The sequence below is a fragment of the Brachyhypopomus gauderio genome, unplaced genomic scaffold, assembly GCF_052324685.1.
Source record: "Brachyhypopomus gauderio isolate BG-103 unplaced genomic scaffold, BGAUD_0.2 sc94, whole genome shotgun sequence".
Lineage (NCBI taxonomy): Eukaryota > Metazoa > Chordata > Actinopteri > Gymnotiformes > Hypopomidae > Brachyhypopomus > Brachyhypopomus gauderio.
Genome location: NW_027506915.1, coordinates 1 through 14,936, shown reverse-complemented (window position 1 = coordinate 14,936; position 14,936 = coordinate 1). Strand labels below are relative to the sequence as shown.

The following is a 14,936-nucleotide window of genomic DNA, read 5'->3' as shown; positions in this document are numbered from 1 at the left end:
GAAAGTAAGCTGTCTTGCATGTAGTCATGATGTGTGATTTGAAGCTGAGCTCATTATCAAAGGTGACGCCCAGGTTCTTAACACATTGTCTGGCTTTCAGATTCATTTGATTTAAATAAGTCTGGACATCATTCCTTTGTGAATCACTGCCAAGAACAAGAACCTCTGTCTTCTGTTTATTTAACTGCAGAAAATTGTCAGACATCCATGTCTGTATATCATCTATGCAGTCAAACAGTGAGCAAATTGATTTTAGGGCTTTAGGTTCTAGCGAGATATAAAGTTGAGTGTCATCTGCATATTGATGATAACTAATACCATGTTTATTAATGATGTGTGGTAATGGAAGCATATATAGACAAAATAATTAATGACAAGGAAGTCACAGGTAGGCAGACGTAAAGCTGGAAGTTCAGCTTAATCCAAAAGCCTGCCTGACGATGAGTGAACGGTGCTCAAGAGCTGACGGTCATGTAAAGTTCAACGCCTGAACAGGGACTTGAACCCTGGACCCTCAGATTAAAAGTCTGATGCTCTACCGACTGAGCTATCCAGGCTACGTTTAGCCTTGCTCTGTGATTCAGAACATGTCCAGATATTCTTGACCTCTGACATGGGAAGCATTTGACAGTCTTGACACAAAAAGGTCCACATGTTCTGGTGTGGTCACGAATAACCCACATTCTGGTCTTTCTTCACTCATGAATAACGGCCAGCCAGAACTCATGTAAAAGCCTTCATCCATTAGCATAACATCGCTGTCCCTGATGGTCTAGTGGCTAGGATTCGGCGCTCTCACCGCCGCGGCCCGGGTTCGATTCCCGGTCAGGGAAAACAGAAAACTTTTTGCTCATCATGACATTAAGGGCAGTAATATCCTGGAAAAAAAAGAAGCTTCCTTCGAACCGGATTTGAACCGGTGGCCTAAGGATTGCTGCTTTAACCTCTACAGTCCTCCGCTCTACCATCTGAGCTACCGAAGGATTCTGACACACATGCAGCATAGATCCAGAAACAAGGACGTTGACAAAGATACCAGTTCGGTTGTGGCTTTTTCAACTCTTTAAGGTCCACCAAAGAGGAAACCTCACACTGTACCAGTTGGACATGTAGAGCTACCAACACGTATGTCTGTTAACAACATTGGCATGCGTACTGCATTTTGGACACGTGGATGGTAAAAGGCCACGGGTTGGTCCCACCAATGGTTAGAACAATTTGAATTGCTTTTTGAGAAAATCTATTGTGATGTCACATAGAGAGAGAGAGAAAGGAAAGGCTGAGTGGCTTTAATTGTTGTTTTTTTTGTCATCATTAACAAGGACATAGACAAAATAATTAATGACAAGGAAGTCACAGGTAGGCAGACGTAAAGCTGGAAGTTCAGCTTAATCCAAAAGCCTGCCTGACGATGAGTGAACGGTGCTCAAGAGCTGACGGTCATGTAAAGTTCAACGCCTGAACAGGGACTTGAACCCTGGACCCTCAGATTAAAAGTCTGATGCTCTACCGACTGAGCTATCCAGGCTACATTTAGCCTTGCTCTGTGATTCAGAACATGTCCAGATATTCTTGACCTCTGACATGGGAAGCATTTGACAGTCTTGACACAAAAAGGTCCACATGTTCTGGTGTGGTCACGAATAACCCACATTCTGGTCTTTCTTCACTCATGAATAACGGCCAGCCAGAACTCATGTAAAAGCCTTCATCCATTAGCATAACATCGCTGTCCCTGATGGTCTAGTGGCTAGCATTCGGCGCTCTCACCACCGCGGCCCGGGTTCGATTCCCGGTCAGGGAAAACAGAAAACTTTTTGCTCATCATGACATTAAAGGCAGTAATATCCTGGAAAAAAAGAAGCTTCCTTCGAACCGGATTTGAACCGGTGGCCTAAGGATTGCTGCTTTAACCTCTACAGTCCTCCGCTCTACCATCTGAGCTACCGAAGGATTCTGACGCACATGCAGCATAGATCCAGAAACAAGGACGTTGACAAAGATACCAGTTCGGTTGTGGCTTTTTCAACTCTTTAAGGTCCACCAAAGAGGAAACCTCACACTGTACCAGTTGGACATGTAGAGCTACCAACACGTATGTCTGTTAACAACATTGGCATGCGTACTGCATTTTGGACACGTGGATGGTAAAAGGCCACGGGTTGGTCCCACCAATGGTTAGAACAATTTGAATTGCTTTTTGAGAAAATCTATTGTGATGTCACATAGAGAGAGAGAGAAAGGAAAGGCTGAGTGGCTTTAATTGGTGTTTTTTTTTTCATCATTAACAAGGACATAGACAAAATAATTAATGACAAGGAAGTCACAGGTAGGCAGATGTAAAGCTGGAAGTTCAGCTTAATCCAAAAGTCTGCCTGACGATGAGTGAACGGTGCTCAAGAGCTGACGGTCATGTAAAGTTCAACGCCTGAACAGGGACTTGAACCCTGGACCCTCAGATTAAAAGTCTGATGCTCTACCGACTGAGCTATCCAGGCTACGTTTAGCCTTGCTCTGTGATTCAGAACATGTCCAGATATTCTTGACCTCTGACATGGGAAGCATTTGACAGTCTTGACACAAAAAGGTCCACATGTTCTGGTGTGGTCACGAATAACCCACATTCTGGTCTTTCTTCACTCATGAATAACGGCCAGCCAGAACTCATGTAAAAGCCTTCATCCATTAGCATAACATCGCTGTCCCTGATGGTCTAGTGGCTAGGATTCGGCGCTCTCACCGCCGCGGCCCGGGTTCGATTCCCGGTCAGGGAAAACAGAAAACTTTTTGCTCATCATGACATTAAAGGCAGTAATATCCTGGAAAAAAAGAAGCTTCCTTCGAACCGGATTTGAACCGGTGGCCTAAGGATTGCTGCTTTAACCTCTACAGTCCTCCGCTCTACCATCTGAGCTACCGAAGGATTCTGACGCACATGCAGCATAGATCCAGAAACAAGGACGTTGACAAAGATACCAGTTCGGTTGTGGCTTTTTCAACTCTTTAAGGTCCACCAAAGAGGAAACCTCACACTGTACCAGTTGGACATGTAGAGCTACCAACACGTATGTCTGTTAACAACATTGGCATGCGTACTGCATTTTGGACACGTGGATGGTAAAAGGCCACGGGTTGGTCCCACCAATGGTTAGAACAATTTGAATTGCTTTTTGAGAAAATCTATTGTGATGTCACATAGAGAGAGAGAGAAAGGAAAGGCTGAGTGGCTTTAATTGTTGTTTTTTTTGTCATCATTAACAAGGACATAGACAAAATAATTAATGACAAGGAAGTCACAGGTAGGCAGACGTAAAGCTGGAAGTTCAGCTTAATCCAAAAGCCTGCCTGACGATGAGTGAACGGTGCTCAAGAGCTGACGGTCATGTAAAGTTCAACGCCTGAACAGGGACTTGAACCCTGGACCCTCAGATTAAAAGTCTGATGCTCTACCGACTGAGCTATCCAGGCTACATTTAGCCTTGCTCTGTGATTCAGAACATGTCCAGATATTCTTGACCTCTGACATGGGAAGCATTTGACAGTCTTGACACAAAAAGGTCCACATGTTCTGGTGTGGTCACGAATAACCCACATTCTGGTCTTTCTTCACTCATGAATAACGGCCAGCCAGAACTCATGTAAAAGCCTTCATCCATTAGCATAACATCGCTGTCCCTGATGGTCTAGTGGCTAGGATTCGGCGCTCTCACCACCGCGGCCCGGGTTCGATTCCCGGTCAGGGAAAACAGAAAACTTTTTGCTCATCATGACATTAAAGGCAGTAATATCCTGGAAAAAAAGAAGCTTCCTTCGAACCGGATTTGAACCGGTGGCCTAAGGATTGCTGCTTTAACCTCTACAGTCCTCCGCTCTACCATCTGAGCTACCGAAGGATTCTGACGCACATGCAGCATAGATCCAGAAACAAGGACGTTGACAAAGATACCAGTTCGGTTGTGGCTTTTTCAACTCTTTAAGGTCCACCAAAGAGGAAACCTCACACTGTACCAGTTGGACATGTAGAGCTACCAACACGTATGTCTGTTAACAACATTGGCATGCGTACTGCATTTTGGACACGTGGATGGTAAAAGGCCACGGGTTGGTCCCACCAATGGTTAGAACAATTTGAATTGCTTTTTGAGAAAATCTATTGTGATGTCACATAGAGAGAGAGAGAAAGGAAAGGCTGAGTGGCTTTAATTGTTGTTTTTTTTTTCATCATTAACAAGGACATAGACAAAATAATTAATGACAAGGAAGTCACAGGTAGGCAGATGTAAAGCTGGAAGTTCAGCTTAATCCAAAAGTCTGCCTGACGATGAGTGAACGGTGCTCAAGAGCTGACGGTCATGTAAAGTTCAACGCCTGAACAGGGACTTGAACCCTGGACCCTCAGATTAAAAGTCTGATGCTCTACCGACTGAGCTATCCAGGCTACGTTTAGCCTTGCTCTGTGATTCAGAACATGTCCAGATATTCTTGACCTCTGACATGGGAAGCATTTGACAGTCTTGACACAAAAAGGTCCACATGTTCTGGTGTGGTCACGAATAACCCACATTCTGGTCTTTCTTCACTCATGAATAACGGCCAGCCAGAACTCATGTAAAAGCCTTCATCCATTAGCATAACATCGCTGTCCCTGATGGTCTAGTGGCTAGGATTCGGCGCTCTCACCGCCGCGGCCCGGGTTCGATTCCCGGTCAGGGAAAACAGAAAACTTTTTGCTCATCATGACATTAAAGGCAGTAATATCCTGGAAAAAAAGAAGCTTCCTTCGAACCGGATTTGAACCGGTGGCCTAAGGATTGCTGCTTTAACCTCTACAGTCCTCCGCTCTACCATCTGAGCTACCGAAGGATTCTGACGCACATGCAGCATAGATCCAGAAACAAGGACGTTGACAAAGATACCAGTTCGGTTGTGGCTTTTTCAACTCTTTAAGGTCCACCAAAGAGGAAACCTCACACTGTACCAGTTGGACATGTAGAGCTACCAACACGTATGTCTGTTAACAACATTGGCATGCGTACTGCATTTTGGACACGTGGATGGTAAAAGGCCACGGGTTGGTCCCACCAATGGTTAGAACAATTTGAATTGCTTTTTGAGAAAATCTATTGTGATGTCACATAGAGAGAGAGAGAAAGGAAAGGCTGAGTGGCTTTAATTGTTGTTTTTTTTGTCATCATTAACAAGGACATAGACAAAATAATTAATGACAAGGAAGTCACAGGTAGGCAGACGTAAAGCTGGAAGTTCAGCTTAATCCAAAAGCCTGCCTGACGATGAGTGAACGGTGCTCAAGAGCTGACGGTCATGTAAAGTTCAACGCCTGAACAGGGACTTGAACCCTGGACCCTCAGATTAAAAGTCTGATGCTCTACCGACTGAGCTATCCAGGCTACATTTAGCCTTGCTCTGTGATTCAGAACATGTCCAGATATTCTTGACCTCTGACATGGGAAGCATTTGACAGTCTTGACACAAAAAGGTCCACATGTTCTGGTGTGGTCACGAATAACCCACATTCTGGTCTTTCTTCACTCATGAATAACGGCCAGCCAGAACTCATGTAAAAGCCTTCATCCATTAGCATAACATCGCTGTCCCTGATGGTCTAGTGGCTAGGATTCGGCGCTCTCACCACCGCGGCCCGGGTTCGATTCCCGGTCAGGGAAAACAGAAAACTTTTTGCTCATCATGACATTAAAGGCAGTAATATCCTGGAAAAAAAGAAGCTTCCTTCGAACCGGATTTGAACCGGTGGCCTAAGGATTGCTGCTTTAACCTCTACAGTCCTCCGCTCTACCATCTGAGCTACCGAAGGATTCTGACGCACATGCAGCATAGATCCAGAAACAAGGACGTTGACAAAGATACCAGTTCGGTTGTGGCTTTTTCAACTCTTTAAGGTCCACCAAAGAGGAAACCTCACACTGTACCAGTTGGACATGTAGAGCTACCAACACGTATGTCTGTTAACAACATTGGCATGCGTACTGCATTTTGGACACGTGGATGGTAAAAGGCCACGGGTTGGTCCCACCAATGGTTAGAACAATTTGAATTGCTTTTTGAGAAAATCTATTGTGATGTCACATAGAGAGAGAGAGAAAGGAAAGGCTGAGTGGCTTTAATTGTTGTTTTTTTTTGTCATCATTAACAAGGACATAGACAAAATAATTAATGACAAGGAAGTCACAGGTAGGCAGACGTAAAGCTGGAAGTTCAGCTTAATCCAAAAGCCTGCCTGACGATGAGTGAACGGTGCTCAAGAGCTGACGGTCATGTAAAGTTCAACGCCTGAACAGGGACTTGAACCCTGGACCCTCAGATTAAAAGTCTGATGCTCTACCGACTGAGCTATCCAGGCTACATTTAGCCTTGCTCTGTGATTCAGAACATGTCCAGATATTCTTGACCTCTGACATGGGAAGCATTTGACAGTCTTGACACAAAAAGGTCCACATGTTCTGGTGTGGTCACGAATAACCCACATTCTGGTCTTTCTTCACTCATGAATAACGGCCAGCCAGAACTCATGTAAAAGCCTTCATCCATTAGCGTAACATCGCTGTCCCTGATGGTCTAGTGGCTAGGATTCGGCGCTCTCACCACCGCGGCCCGGGTTCGATTCCCGGTCAGGGAAAACAGAAAACTTTTTGCTCATCATGACATTAAAGGCAGTAATATCCTGGAAAAAAAGAAGCTTCCTTCGAACCGGATTTGAACCGGTGGCCTAAGGATTGCTGCTTTAACCTCTACAGTCCTCCGCTCTACCATCTGAGCTACCGAAGGATTCTGACGCACATGCAGCATAGATCCAGAAACAAGGACGTTGACAAAGATACCAGTTCGGTTGTGGCTTTTTCAACTCTTTAAGGTCCACCAAAGAGGAAACCTCACACTGTACCAGTTGGACATGTAGAGCTACCAACACGTATGTCTGTTAACAACATTGGCATGCGTACTGCATTTTGGACACGTGGATGGTAAAAGGCCACAGGTTGGTCCCACCAATGGTTAGAACAATTTGAATTGCTTTTTGAGAAAATCTATTGTGATGTCACATAGAGAGAGAGAGAGAAAGGAAAGGCTGAGTGGCTTTAATTGGTGTTTTTTTTTCATCATTAACAAGGACATAGACAAAATAATTAATGACAAGGAAGTCACAGGTAGGCAGATGTAAAGCTGGAAGTTCAGCTTAATCCAAAAGTCTGCCTGACGATGAGTGAACGGTGCTCAAGAGCTGACGGTCATGTAAAGTTCAACGCCTGAACAGGGACTTGAACCCTGGACCCTCAGATTAAAAGTCTGATGCTCTACCGACTGAGCTATCCAGGCTACGTTTAGCCTTGCTCTGTGATTCAGAACATGTCCAGATATTCTTGACCTCTGACATGGGAAGCATTTGACAGTCTTGACACAAAAAGGTCCACATGTTCTGGTGTGGTCACGAATAACCCACATTCTGGTCTTTCTTCACTCATGAATAACGGCCAGCCAGAACTCATGTAAAAGCCTTCATCCATTAGCATAACATCGCTGTCCCTGATGGTCTAGTGGCTAGGATTCGGCGCTCTCACCGCCGCGGCCCGGGTTCGATTCCCGGTCAGGGAAAACAGAAAACTTTTTGCTCATCATGACATTAAAGGCAGTAATATCCTGGAAAAAAAGAAGCTTCCTTCGAACCGGATTTGAACCGGTGGCCTAAGGATTGCTGCTTTAACCTCTACAGTCCTCCGCTCTACCATCTGAGCTACCGAAGGATTCTGACGCACATGCAGCATAGATCCAGAAACAAGGACGTTGACAAAGATACCAGTTCGGTTGTGGCTTTTTCAACTCTTTAAGGTCCACCAAAGAGGAAACCTCACACTGTACCAGTTGGACATGTAGAGCTACCAACACGTATGTCTGTTAACAACATTGGCATGCGTACTGCATTTTGGACACGTGGATGGTAAAAGGCCACGGGTTGGTCCCACCAATGGTTAGAACAATTTGAATTGCTTTTTGAGAAAATCTATTGTGATGTCACATAGAGAGAGAGAGAAAGGAAAGGCTGAGTGGCTTTAATTGTTGTTTTTTTTGTCATCATTAACAAGGACATAGACAAAATAATTAATGACAAGGAAGTCACAGGTAGGCAGACGTAAAGCTGGAAGTTCAGCTTAATCCAAAAGCCTGCCTGACGATGAGTGAACGGTGCTCAAGAGCTGACGGTCATGTAAAGTTCAACGCCTGAACAGGGACTTGAACCCTGGACCCTCAGATTAAAAGTCTGATGCTCTACCGACTGAGCTATCCAGGCTACATTTAGCCTTGCTCTGTGATTCAGAACATGTCCAGATATTCTTGACCTCTGACATGGGAAGCATTTGACAGTCTTGACACAAAAAGGTCCACATGTTCTGGTGTGGTCACGAATAACCCACATTCTGGTCTTTCTTCACTCATGAATAACGGCCAGCCAGAACTCATGTAAAAGCCTTCATCCATTAGCATAACATCGCTGTCCCTGATGGTCTAGTGGCTAGGATTCGGCGCTCTCACCACCGCGGCCCGGGTTCGATTCCCGGTCAGGGAAAACAGAAAACTTTTTGCTCATCATGACATTAAAGGCAGTAATATCCTGGAAAAAAAGAAGCTTCCTTCGAACCGGATTTGAACCGGTGGCCTAAGGATTGCTGCTTTAACCTCTACAGTCCTCCGCTCTACCATCTGAGCTACCGAAGGATTCTGACGCACATGCAGCATAGATCCAGAAACAAGGACGTTGACAAAGATACCAGTTCGGTTGTGGCTTTTTCAACTCTTTAAGGTCCACCAAAGAGGAAACCTCACACTGTACCAGTTGGACATGTAGAGCTACCAACACGTATGTCTGTTAACAACATTGGCATGCGTACTGCATTTTGGACACGTGGATGGTAAAAGGCCACGGGTTGGTCCCACCAATGGTTAGAACAATTTGAATTGCTTTTTGAGAAAATCTATTGTGATGTCACATAGAGAGAGAGAGAAAGGAAAGGCTGAGTGGCTTTAATTGTTGTTTTTTTTGTCATCATTAACAAGGACATAGACAAAATAATTAATGACAAGGAAGTCACAGGTAGGCAGACGTAAAGCTGGAAGTTCAGCTTAATCCAAAAGCCTGCCTGACGATGAGTGAACGGTGCTCAAGAGCTGACGGTCATGTAAAGTTCAACGCCTGAACAGGGACTTGAACCCTGGACCCTCAGATTAAAAGTCTGATGCTCTACCGACTGAGCTATCCAGGCTACATTTAGCCTTGCTCTGTGATTCAGAACATGTCCAGATATTCTTGACCTCTGACATGGGAAGCATTTGACAGTCTTGACACAAAAAGGTCCACATGTTCTGGTGTGGTCACGAATAACCCACATTCTGGTCTTTCTTCACTCATGAATAACGGCCAGCCAGAACTCATGTAAAAGCCTTCATCCATTAGCATAACATCGCTGTCCCTGATGGTCTAGTGGCTAGGATTCGGCGCTCTCACCACCGCGGCCCGGGTTCGATTCCCGGTCAGGGAAAACAGAAAACTTTTTGCTCATCATGACATTAAAGGCAGTAATATCCTGGAAAAAAAGAAGCTTCCTTCGAACCGGATTTGAACCGGTGGCCTAAGGATTGCTGCTTTAACCTCTACAGTCCTCCGCTCTACCATCTGAGCTACCGAAGGATTCTGACGCACATGCAGCATAGATCCAGAAACAAGGACGTTGACAAAGATACCAGTTCGGTTGTGGCTTTTTCAACTCTTTAAGGTCCACCAAAGAGGAAACCTCACACTGTACCAGTTGGACATGTAGAGCTACCAACACGTATGTCTGTTAACAACATTGGCATGCGTACTGCATTTTGGACACGTGGATGGTAAAAGGCCACGGGTTGGTCCCACCAATGGTTAGAACAATTTGAATTGCTTTTTGAGAAAATCTATTGTGATGTCACATAGAGAGAGAGAGAAAGGAAAGGCTGAGTGGCTTTAATTGTTGTTTTTTTTTTCATCATTAACAAGGACATAGACAAAATAATTAATGACAAGGAAGTCACAGGTAGGCAGATGTAAAGCTGGAAGTTCAGCTTAATCCAAAAGTCTGCCTGACGATGAGTGAACGGTGCTCAAGAGCTGACGGTCATGTAAAGTTCAACGCCTGAACAGGGACTTGAACCCTGGACCCTCAGATTAAAAGTCTGATGCTCTACCGACTGAGCTATCCAGGCTACGTTTAGCCTTGCTCTGTGATTCAGAACATGTCCAGATATTCTTGACCTCTGACATGGGAAGCATTTGACAGTCTTGACACAAAAAGGTCCACATGTTCTGGTGTGGTCACGAATAACCCACATTCTGGTCTTTCTTCACTCATGAATAACGGCCAGCCAGAACTCATGTAAAAGCCTTCATCCATTAGCATAACATCGCTGTCCCTGATGGTCTAGTGGCTAGGATTCGGCGCTCTCACCGCCGCGGCCCGGGTTCGATTCCCGGTCAGGGAAAACAGAAAACTTTTTGCTCATCATGACATTAAAGGCAGTAATATCCTGGAAAAAAAGAAGCTTCCTTCGAACCGGATTTGAACCGGTGGCCTAAGGATTGCTGCTTTAACCTCTACAGTCCTCCGCTCTACCATCTGAGCTACCGAAGGATTCTGACGCACATGCAGCATAGATCCAGAAACAAGGACGTTGACAAAGATACCAGTTCGGTTGTGGCTTTTTCAACTCTTTAAGGTCCACCAAAGAGGAAACCTCACACTGTACCAGTTGGACATGTAGAGCTACCAACACGTATGTCTGTTAACAACATTGGCATGCGTACTGCATTTTGGACACGTGGATGGTAAAAGGCCACGGGTTGGTCCCACCAATGGTTAGAACAATTTGAATTGCTTTTTGAGAAAATCTATTGTGATGTCACATAGAGAGAGAGAGAAAGGAAAGGCTGAGTGGCTTTAATTGTTGTTTTTTTTGTCATCATTAACAAGGACATAGACAAAATAATTAATGACAAGGAAGTCACAGGTAGGCAGACGTAAAGCTGGAAGTTCAGCTTAATCCAAAAGCCTGCCTGACGATGAGTGAACGGTGCTCAAGAGCTGACGGTCATGTAAAGTTCAACGCCTGAACAGGGACTTGAACCCTGGACCCTCAGATTAAAAGTCTGATGCTCTACCGACTGAGCTATCCAGGCTACATTTAGCCTTGCTCTGTGATCAGAACATGTCCAGATATTCTTGACCTCTGACATGGGAAGCATTTGACAGTCTTGACACAAAAAGGTCCACATGTTCTGGTGTGGTCACGAATAACCCACATTCTGGTCTTTCTTCACTCATGAATAACGGCCAGCCAGAACTCATGTAAAAGCCTTCATCCATTAGCATAACATCGCTGTCCCTGATGGTCTAGTGGCTAGGATTCGGCGCTCTCACCACCGCGGCCCGGGTTCGATTCCCGGTCAGGGAAAACAGAAAACTTTTTGCTCATCATGACATTAAAGGCAGTAATATCCTGGAAAAAAAGAAGCTTCCTTCGAACCGGATTTGAACCGGTGGCCTAAGGATTGCTGCTTTAACCTCTACAGTCCTCCGCTCTACCATCTGAGCTACCGAAGGATTCTGACGCACATGCAGCATAGATCCAGAAACAAGGACGTTGACAAAGATACCAGTTCGGTTGTGGCTTTTTCAACTCTTTAAGGTCCACCAAAGAGGAAACCTCACACTGTACCAGTTGGACATGTAGAGCTACCAACACGTATGTCTGTTAACAACATTGGCATGCGTACTGCATTTTGGACACGTGGATGGTAAAAGGCCACGGGTTGGTCCCCACCAATGGTTAGAACAATTTGAATTGCTTTTTGAGAAATCTATTGTGATGTCACATAGAGAGAGAGAGAAAGGAAAGGCTGAGTGGCTTTAATTGTTGTTTTTTTTTGTCATCATTAACAAGGACATAGACAAAATAATTAATGACAAGGAAGTCACAGGTAGGCAGACGTAAAGCTGGAAGTTTCAGCTTAATCCAAAAGCCTGCCTGACGATGAGTGAACGGTGCTCAAGAGCTGACGGTCATGTAAAGTTCAACGCCTGAACAGGGACTTGAACCCTGGACCCTCAGATTAAAAGTCTGATGCTCTACCGACTGAGCTATCCAGGCTACATTTAGCCTTGCTCTGTGATTCAGAACATGTCCAGATATTCTTGACCTCTGACATGGGAAGCATTTGACAGTCTTGACACAAAAAGGTCCACATGTTCTGGTGTGGTCACGAATAACCCACATTCTGGTCTTTCTTCACTCATGAATAACGGCCAGCCAGAACTCATGTAAAAGCCTTCATCCATTAGCGTAACATCGCTGTCCCTGATGGTCTAGTGGCTAGGATTCGGCGCTCTCACCACCGCGGCCCGGGTTCGATTCCCGGTCAGGGAAAACAGAAAACTTTTTGCTCATCATGACATTAAAGCAGTAATATCCTGGAAAAAAAGAAGCTTCCTTCGAACCGGATTTGAACCGGTGGCCTAAGGATTGCTGCTTTAACCTCTACAGTCCTCCGCTCTACCATCTGAGCTACCGAAGGATTCTGACGCACATGCAGCATAGATCCAGAAACAAGGACGTTGACAAAGATACCAGTTCGGTTGTGGCTTTTTCAACTCTTTAAGGTCCACCAAAGAGGAAACCTCACACTGTACCAGTTGGACATGTAGAGCTACCAACACGTATGTCTGTTAACAACATTGGCATGCGTACTGCATTTTGGACACGTGGATGGTAAAAGGCCACAGGTTGGTCCCACCAATGGTTAGAAACAATTTGAATTGCTTTTTGAGAAAATCTATTGTGATGTCACATAGAGAGAGAGAGAGAAAGGAAAGGCTGAGTGGCTTTAATTGGTGTTTTTTTTTCATCATTAACAAGGACATAGACAAAATAATTAATGACAAGGAAGTCACAGGTAGGCAGATGTAAAGCTGGAAGTTCAGCTTAATCCAAAAGTCTGCCTGACGATGAGTGAACGGTGCTCAAGAGCTGACGGTCATGTAAAGTTCAACGCCTGAACAGGGACTTGAACCCTGGACCCTCAGATTAAAAGTCTGATGCTCTACCGACTGAGCTATCCAGGCTACGTTTAGCCTTGCTCTGTGATTCAGAACATGTCCAGATATTCTTGACCTCTGACATGGGAAGCATTTGACAGTCTTGACACAAAAAGGTCCACATGTTCTGGTGTGGTCACGAATAACCCACATTCTGGTCTTTCTTCACTCATGAATAACGGCCAGCCAGAACTCATGTAAAAGCCTTCATCCATTAGCATAACATCGCTGTCCCTGATGGTCTAGTGGCTAGGATTCGGCGCTCTCACCGCCGCGGCCCGGGTTCGATTCCCGGTCAGGGAAAACAGAAAACTTTTTGCTCATCATGACATTAAAGGCAGTAATATCCTGGAAAAAAAGAAGCTTCCTTCGAACCGGATTTGAACCGGTGGCCTAAGGATTGCTGCTTTAACCTCTACAGTCCTCCGCTCTACCATCTGAGCTACCGAAGGATTCTGACGCACATGCAGCATAGATCCAGAAATCCAGAACAAGGACGTTGACAAAGATACCAGTTCGGTTGTGGCTTTTTCAACTCTTTAAGGTCCACCAAAGAGGAAACCTCACACTGTACCAGTTGGACATGTAGAGCTACCAACACGTATGTCTGTTAACAACATTGGCATGCGTACTGCATTTTGGACACGTGGATGGTAAAAGGCCACGGGTTGGTCCACCAATGGTTAGAACAATTTGATTGCTTTTTGAGAAAATCTATTGTGATGTCACATAGAGAGAGAGAGAAAGGAAAGGCTGAGTGGCTTTAATTGTTGTTTTTTTTGTATTAACAAGGACATAGACAAAATAATTAATGACAAGGAAGTCACAGGTAGGCAGACGTAAAGCTGGAAGTTCAGCTTAATCCAAAAGCCTGCCTGACGATGAGTGAACGGTGCTCAAGAGCTGACGGTCATGTAAAGTTCAACGCCTGAACAGGGACTTGAACCCTGGACCCTCAGATTAAAGTCTGATGCTCTACCGACTGAGCTATCCAGGCTACATTTAGCCTTGCTCTGTGATTCAGAACATGTCCAGATATTCTTGACCTCGACATGGGAAGCATTTGACAGTCTTGACACAAAAAGGTCCACATGTTCTGGTGTGGTCACGAATAACCCACATTCTGGTCTTTCTTCACTCATGAATAACGGCCAGCCAGAACTCATGTAAAAAGCCTTCATCCATTAGCATAACATCGCTGTCCCTGATGGTCTAGTGGCTAGGATTCGGCGCTCTCACCACCGCGGCCCGGGTTCGATTCCCGGTCAGGGAAAACAGAAAACTTTTTGCTCATCATGACATTAAAGGCAGTAATATCCTGGAAAAAAAGAAGCTTCCTTCGAACCGGATTTGAACCGGTGGCCTAGAGGATTGCTGCTTTAACCTCTACAGTCCTCCGCTCTACCATCTGAGCTACCGAAGGATTCTGACGCACATGCAGCATAGATCCAGAAACAAGGACGTTGACAAAGATACCAGTTCGGTTGTGGCTTTTTCAACTCTTTAAGGTCCACCAAAGAGGAAACCTCACACTGTACCAGTTGGACATGTAGAGCTACCAACACGTATGTCTGTTAACAACATTGGCATGCGTACTGCATTTTGGACACGTGGATGGTAAAAGGCCACGGGTTGGTCCCACCAATGGTTAGAACAATTTGAATTGCTTTTTGAGAAAATCTATTGTGATGTCACATAGAGAGAGAGAGAAAGGAAAGGCTGAGTGGCTTTAATTGTTGTTTTTTTTTTCATCATTAACAAGGACATAGACAAAATAATTAATGACAAGGA

At 44.9% G+C, this 14,936-nt stretch overlaps 34 non-coding genes across 34 annotated transcripts; 6 read left to right on the top strand and 28 right to left on the bottom strand.

Annotated features, from left to right (window-relative positions):
- Positions 1-484: 484 nt before the first annotated feature.
- Positions 485-557, bottom strand: trnak-uuu (transfer RNA lysine (anticodon UUU)). Its single transcript has one exon. It is a non-coding gene; the product is annotated as a tRNA-Lys (tRNA).
- Positions 558-761: 204 nt separating this feature from the next.
- trnae-cuc (transfer RNA glutamic acid (anticodon CUC)) lies at positions 762-833 on the top strand. The gene has a single exon. It is a non-coding gene; the product is annotated as a tRNA-Glu (tRNA).
- Positions 834-896: 63 nt separating this feature from the next.
- trnay-gua (transfer RNA tyrosine (anticodon GUA)) lies at positions 897-983 on the bottom strand. The gene is given in 2 exon segments: positions 897-932; positions 947-983. It is a non-coding gene; the product is annotated as a tRNA-Tyr (tRNA).
- Positions 984-1,455: 472 nt separating this feature from the next.
- trnak-uuu (transfer RNA lysine (anticodon UUU)) lies at positions 1,456-1,528 on the bottom strand. The gene has a single exon. It is a non-coding gene; the product is annotated as a tRNA-Lys (tRNA).
- A 338-nt stretch (positions 1,529-1,866) lies between these two features.
- On the bottom strand, positions 1,867-1,953 carry trnay-gua (transfer RNA tyrosine (anticodon GUA)). The gene is given in 2 exon segments: positions 1,867-1,902; positions 1,917-1,953. It is a non-coding gene; the product is annotated as a tRNA-Tyr (tRNA).
- A 472-nt stretch (positions 1,954-2,425) lies between these two features.
- trnak-uuu (transfer RNA lysine (anticodon UUU)) lies at positions 2,426-2,498 on the bottom strand. The gene has a single exon. It is a non-coding gene; the product is annotated as a tRNA-Lys (tRNA).
- Positions 2,499-2,702: 204 nt separating this feature from the next.
- On the top strand, positions 2,703-2,774 carry trnae-cuc (transfer RNA glutamic acid (anticodon CUC)). Its single transcript has one exon. It is a non-coding gene; the product is annotated as a tRNA-Glu (tRNA).
- A 62-nt stretch (positions 2,775-2,836) lies between these two features.
- On the bottom strand, positions 2,837-2,923 carry trnay-gua (transfer RNA tyrosine (anticodon GUA)). The gene is given in 2 exon segments: positions 2,837-2,872; positions 2,887-2,923. It is a non-coding gene; the product is annotated as a tRNA-Tyr (tRNA).
- Positions 2,924-3,395: 472 nt separating this feature from the next.
- Positions 3,396-3,468, bottom strand: trnak-uuu (transfer RNA lysine (anticodon UUU)). Its single transcript has one exon. It is a non-coding gene; the product is annotated as a tRNA-Lys (tRNA).
- Positions 3,469-3,806: 338 nt separating this feature from the next.
- Positions 3,807-3,893, bottom strand: trnay-gua (transfer RNA tyrosine (anticodon GUA)). Its single transcript is given in 2 exon segments — positions 3,807-3,842; positions 3,857-3,893. It is a non-coding gene; the product is annotated as a tRNA-Tyr (tRNA).
- Positions 3,894-4,365: 472 nt separating this feature from the next.
- trnak-uuu (transfer RNA lysine (anticodon UUU)) lies at positions 4,366-4,438 on the bottom strand. Its single transcript has one exon. It is a non-coding gene; the product is annotated as a tRNA-Lys (tRNA).
- Positions 4,439-4,642: 204 nt separating this feature from the next.
- trnae-cuc (transfer RNA glutamic acid (anticodon CUC)) lies at positions 4,643-4,714 on the top strand. The gene has a single exon. It is a non-coding gene; the product is annotated as a tRNA-Glu (tRNA).
- Positions 4,715-4,776: 62 nt separating this feature from the next.
- On the bottom strand, positions 4,777-4,863 carry trnay-gua (transfer RNA tyrosine (anticodon GUA)). The gene is given in 2 exon segments: positions 4,777-4,812; positions 4,827-4,863. It is a non-coding gene; the product is annotated as a tRNA-Tyr (tRNA).
- A 472-nt stretch (positions 4,864-5,335) lies between these two features.
- On the bottom strand, positions 5,336-5,408 carry trnak-uuu (transfer RNA lysine (anticodon UUU)). Its single transcript has one exon. It is a non-coding gene; the product is annotated as a tRNA-Lys (tRNA).
- A 338-nt stretch (positions 5,409-5,746) lies between these two features.
- Positions 5,747-5,833, bottom strand: trnay-gua (transfer RNA tyrosine (anticodon GUA)). Its single transcript is given in 2 exon segments — positions 5,747-5,782; positions 5,797-5,833. It is a non-coding gene; the product is annotated as a tRNA-Tyr (tRNA).
- Positions 5,834-6,306: 473 nt separating this feature from the next.
- On the bottom strand, positions 6,307-6,379 carry trnak-uuu (transfer RNA lysine (anticodon UUU)). The gene has a single exon. It is a non-coding gene; the product is annotated as a tRNA-Lys (tRNA).
- A 338-nt stretch (positions 6,380-6,717) lies between these two features.
- trnay-gua (transfer RNA tyrosine (anticodon GUA)) lies at positions 6,718-6,804 on the bottom strand. Its single transcript is given in 2 exon segments — positions 6,718-6,753; positions 6,768-6,804. It is a non-coding gene; the product is annotated as a tRNA-Tyr (tRNA).
- Positions 6,805-7,277: 473 nt separating this feature from the next.
- On the bottom strand, positions 7,278-7,350 carry trnak-uuu (transfer RNA lysine (anticodon UUU)). Its single transcript has one exon. It is a non-coding gene; the product is annotated as a tRNA-Lys (tRNA).
- Positions 7,351-7,554: 204 nt separating this feature from the next.
- On the top strand, positions 7,555-7,626 carry trnae-cuc (transfer RNA glutamic acid (anticodon CUC)). The gene has a single exon. It is a non-coding gene; the product is annotated as a tRNA-Glu (tRNA).
- Positions 7,627-7,688: 62 nt separating this feature from the next.
- Positions 7,689-7,775, bottom strand: trnay-gua (transfer RNA tyrosine (anticodon GUA)). The gene is given in 2 exon segments: positions 7,689-7,724; positions 7,739-7,775. It is a non-coding gene; the product is annotated as a tRNA-Tyr (tRNA).
- Positions 7,776-8,247: 472 nt separating this feature from the next.
- On the bottom strand, positions 8,248-8,320 carry trnak-uuu (transfer RNA lysine (anticodon UUU)). Its single transcript has one exon. It is a non-coding gene; the product is annotated as a tRNA-Lys (tRNA).
- A 338-nt stretch (positions 8,321-8,658) lies between these two features.
- trnay-gua (transfer RNA tyrosine (anticodon GUA)) lies at positions 8,659-8,745 on the bottom strand. The gene is given in 2 exon segments: positions 8,659-8,694; positions 8,709-8,745. It is a non-coding gene; the product is annotated as a tRNA-Tyr (tRNA).
- A 472-nt stretch (positions 8,746-9,217) lies between these two features.
- On the bottom strand, positions 9,218-9,290 carry trnak-uuu (transfer RNA lysine (anticodon UUU)). The gene has a single exon. It is a non-coding gene; the product is annotated as a tRNA-Lys (tRNA).
- A 338-nt stretch (positions 9,291-9,628) lies between these two features.
- Positions 9,629-9,715, bottom strand: trnay-gua (transfer RNA tyrosine (anticodon GUA)). The gene is given in 2 exon segments: positions 9,629-9,664; positions 9,679-9,715. It is a non-coding gene; the product is annotated as a tRNA-Tyr (tRNA).
- A 472-nt stretch (positions 9,716-10,187) lies between these two features.
- On the bottom strand, positions 10,188-10,260 carry trnak-uuu (transfer RNA lysine (anticodon UUU)). The gene has a single exon. It is a non-coding gene; the product is annotated as a tRNA-Lys (tRNA).
- Positions 10,261-10,464: 204 nt separating this feature from the next.
- trnae-cuc (transfer RNA glutamic acid (anticodon CUC)) lies at positions 10,465-10,536 on the top strand. Its single transcript has one exon. It is a non-coding gene; the product is annotated as a tRNA-Glu (tRNA).
- A 62-nt stretch (positions 10,537-10,598) lies between these two features.
- trnay-gua (transfer RNA tyrosine (anticodon GUA)) lies at positions 10,599-10,685 on the bottom strand. Its single transcript is given in 2 exon segments — positions 10,599-10,634; positions 10,649-10,685. It is a non-coding gene; the product is annotated as a tRNA-Tyr (tRNA).
- A 472-nt stretch (positions 10,686-11,157) lies between these two features.
- trnak-uuu (transfer RNA lysine (anticodon UUU)) lies at positions 11,158-11,230 on the bottom strand. The gene has a single exon. It is a non-coding gene; the product is annotated as a tRNA-Lys (tRNA).
- Positions 11,231-11,567: 337 nt separating this feature from the next.
- On the bottom strand, positions 11,568-11,654 carry trnay-gua (transfer RNA tyrosine (anticodon GUA)). Its single transcript is given in 2 exon segments — positions 11,568-11,603; positions 11,618-11,654. It is a non-coding gene; the product is annotated as a tRNA-Tyr (tRNA).
- A 474-nt stretch (positions 11,655-12,128) lies between these two features.
- On the bottom strand, positions 12,129-12,201 carry trnak-uuu (transfer RNA lysine (anticodon UUU)). The gene has a single exon. It is a non-coding gene; the product is annotated as a tRNA-Lys (tRNA).
- A 337-nt stretch (positions 12,202-12,538) lies between these two features.
- Positions 12,539-12,625, bottom strand: trnay-gua (transfer RNA tyrosine (anticodon GUA)). Its single transcript is given in 2 exon segments — positions 12,539-12,574; positions 12,589-12,625. It is a non-coding gene; the product is annotated as a tRNA-Tyr (tRNA).
- Positions 12,626-13,099: 474 nt separating this feature from the next.
- On the bottom strand, positions 13,100-13,172 carry trnak-uuu (transfer RNA lysine (anticodon UUU)). Its single transcript has one exon. It is a non-coding gene; the product is annotated as a tRNA-Lys (tRNA).
- Positions 13,173-13,376: 204 nt separating this feature from the next.
- Positions 13,377-13,448, top strand: trnae-cuc (transfer RNA glutamic acid (anticodon CUC)). The gene has a single exon. It is a non-coding gene; the product is annotated as a tRNA-Glu (tRNA).
- Positions 13,449-13,510: 62 nt separating this feature from the next.
- On the bottom strand, positions 13,511-13,597 carry trnay-gua (transfer RNA tyrosine (anticodon GUA)). Its single transcript is given in 2 exon segments — positions 13,511-13,546; positions 13,561-13,597. It is a non-coding gene; the product is annotated as a tRNA-Tyr (tRNA).
- Between the last annotated feature and the right edge of the window lie 1,339 nt (positions 13,598-14,936).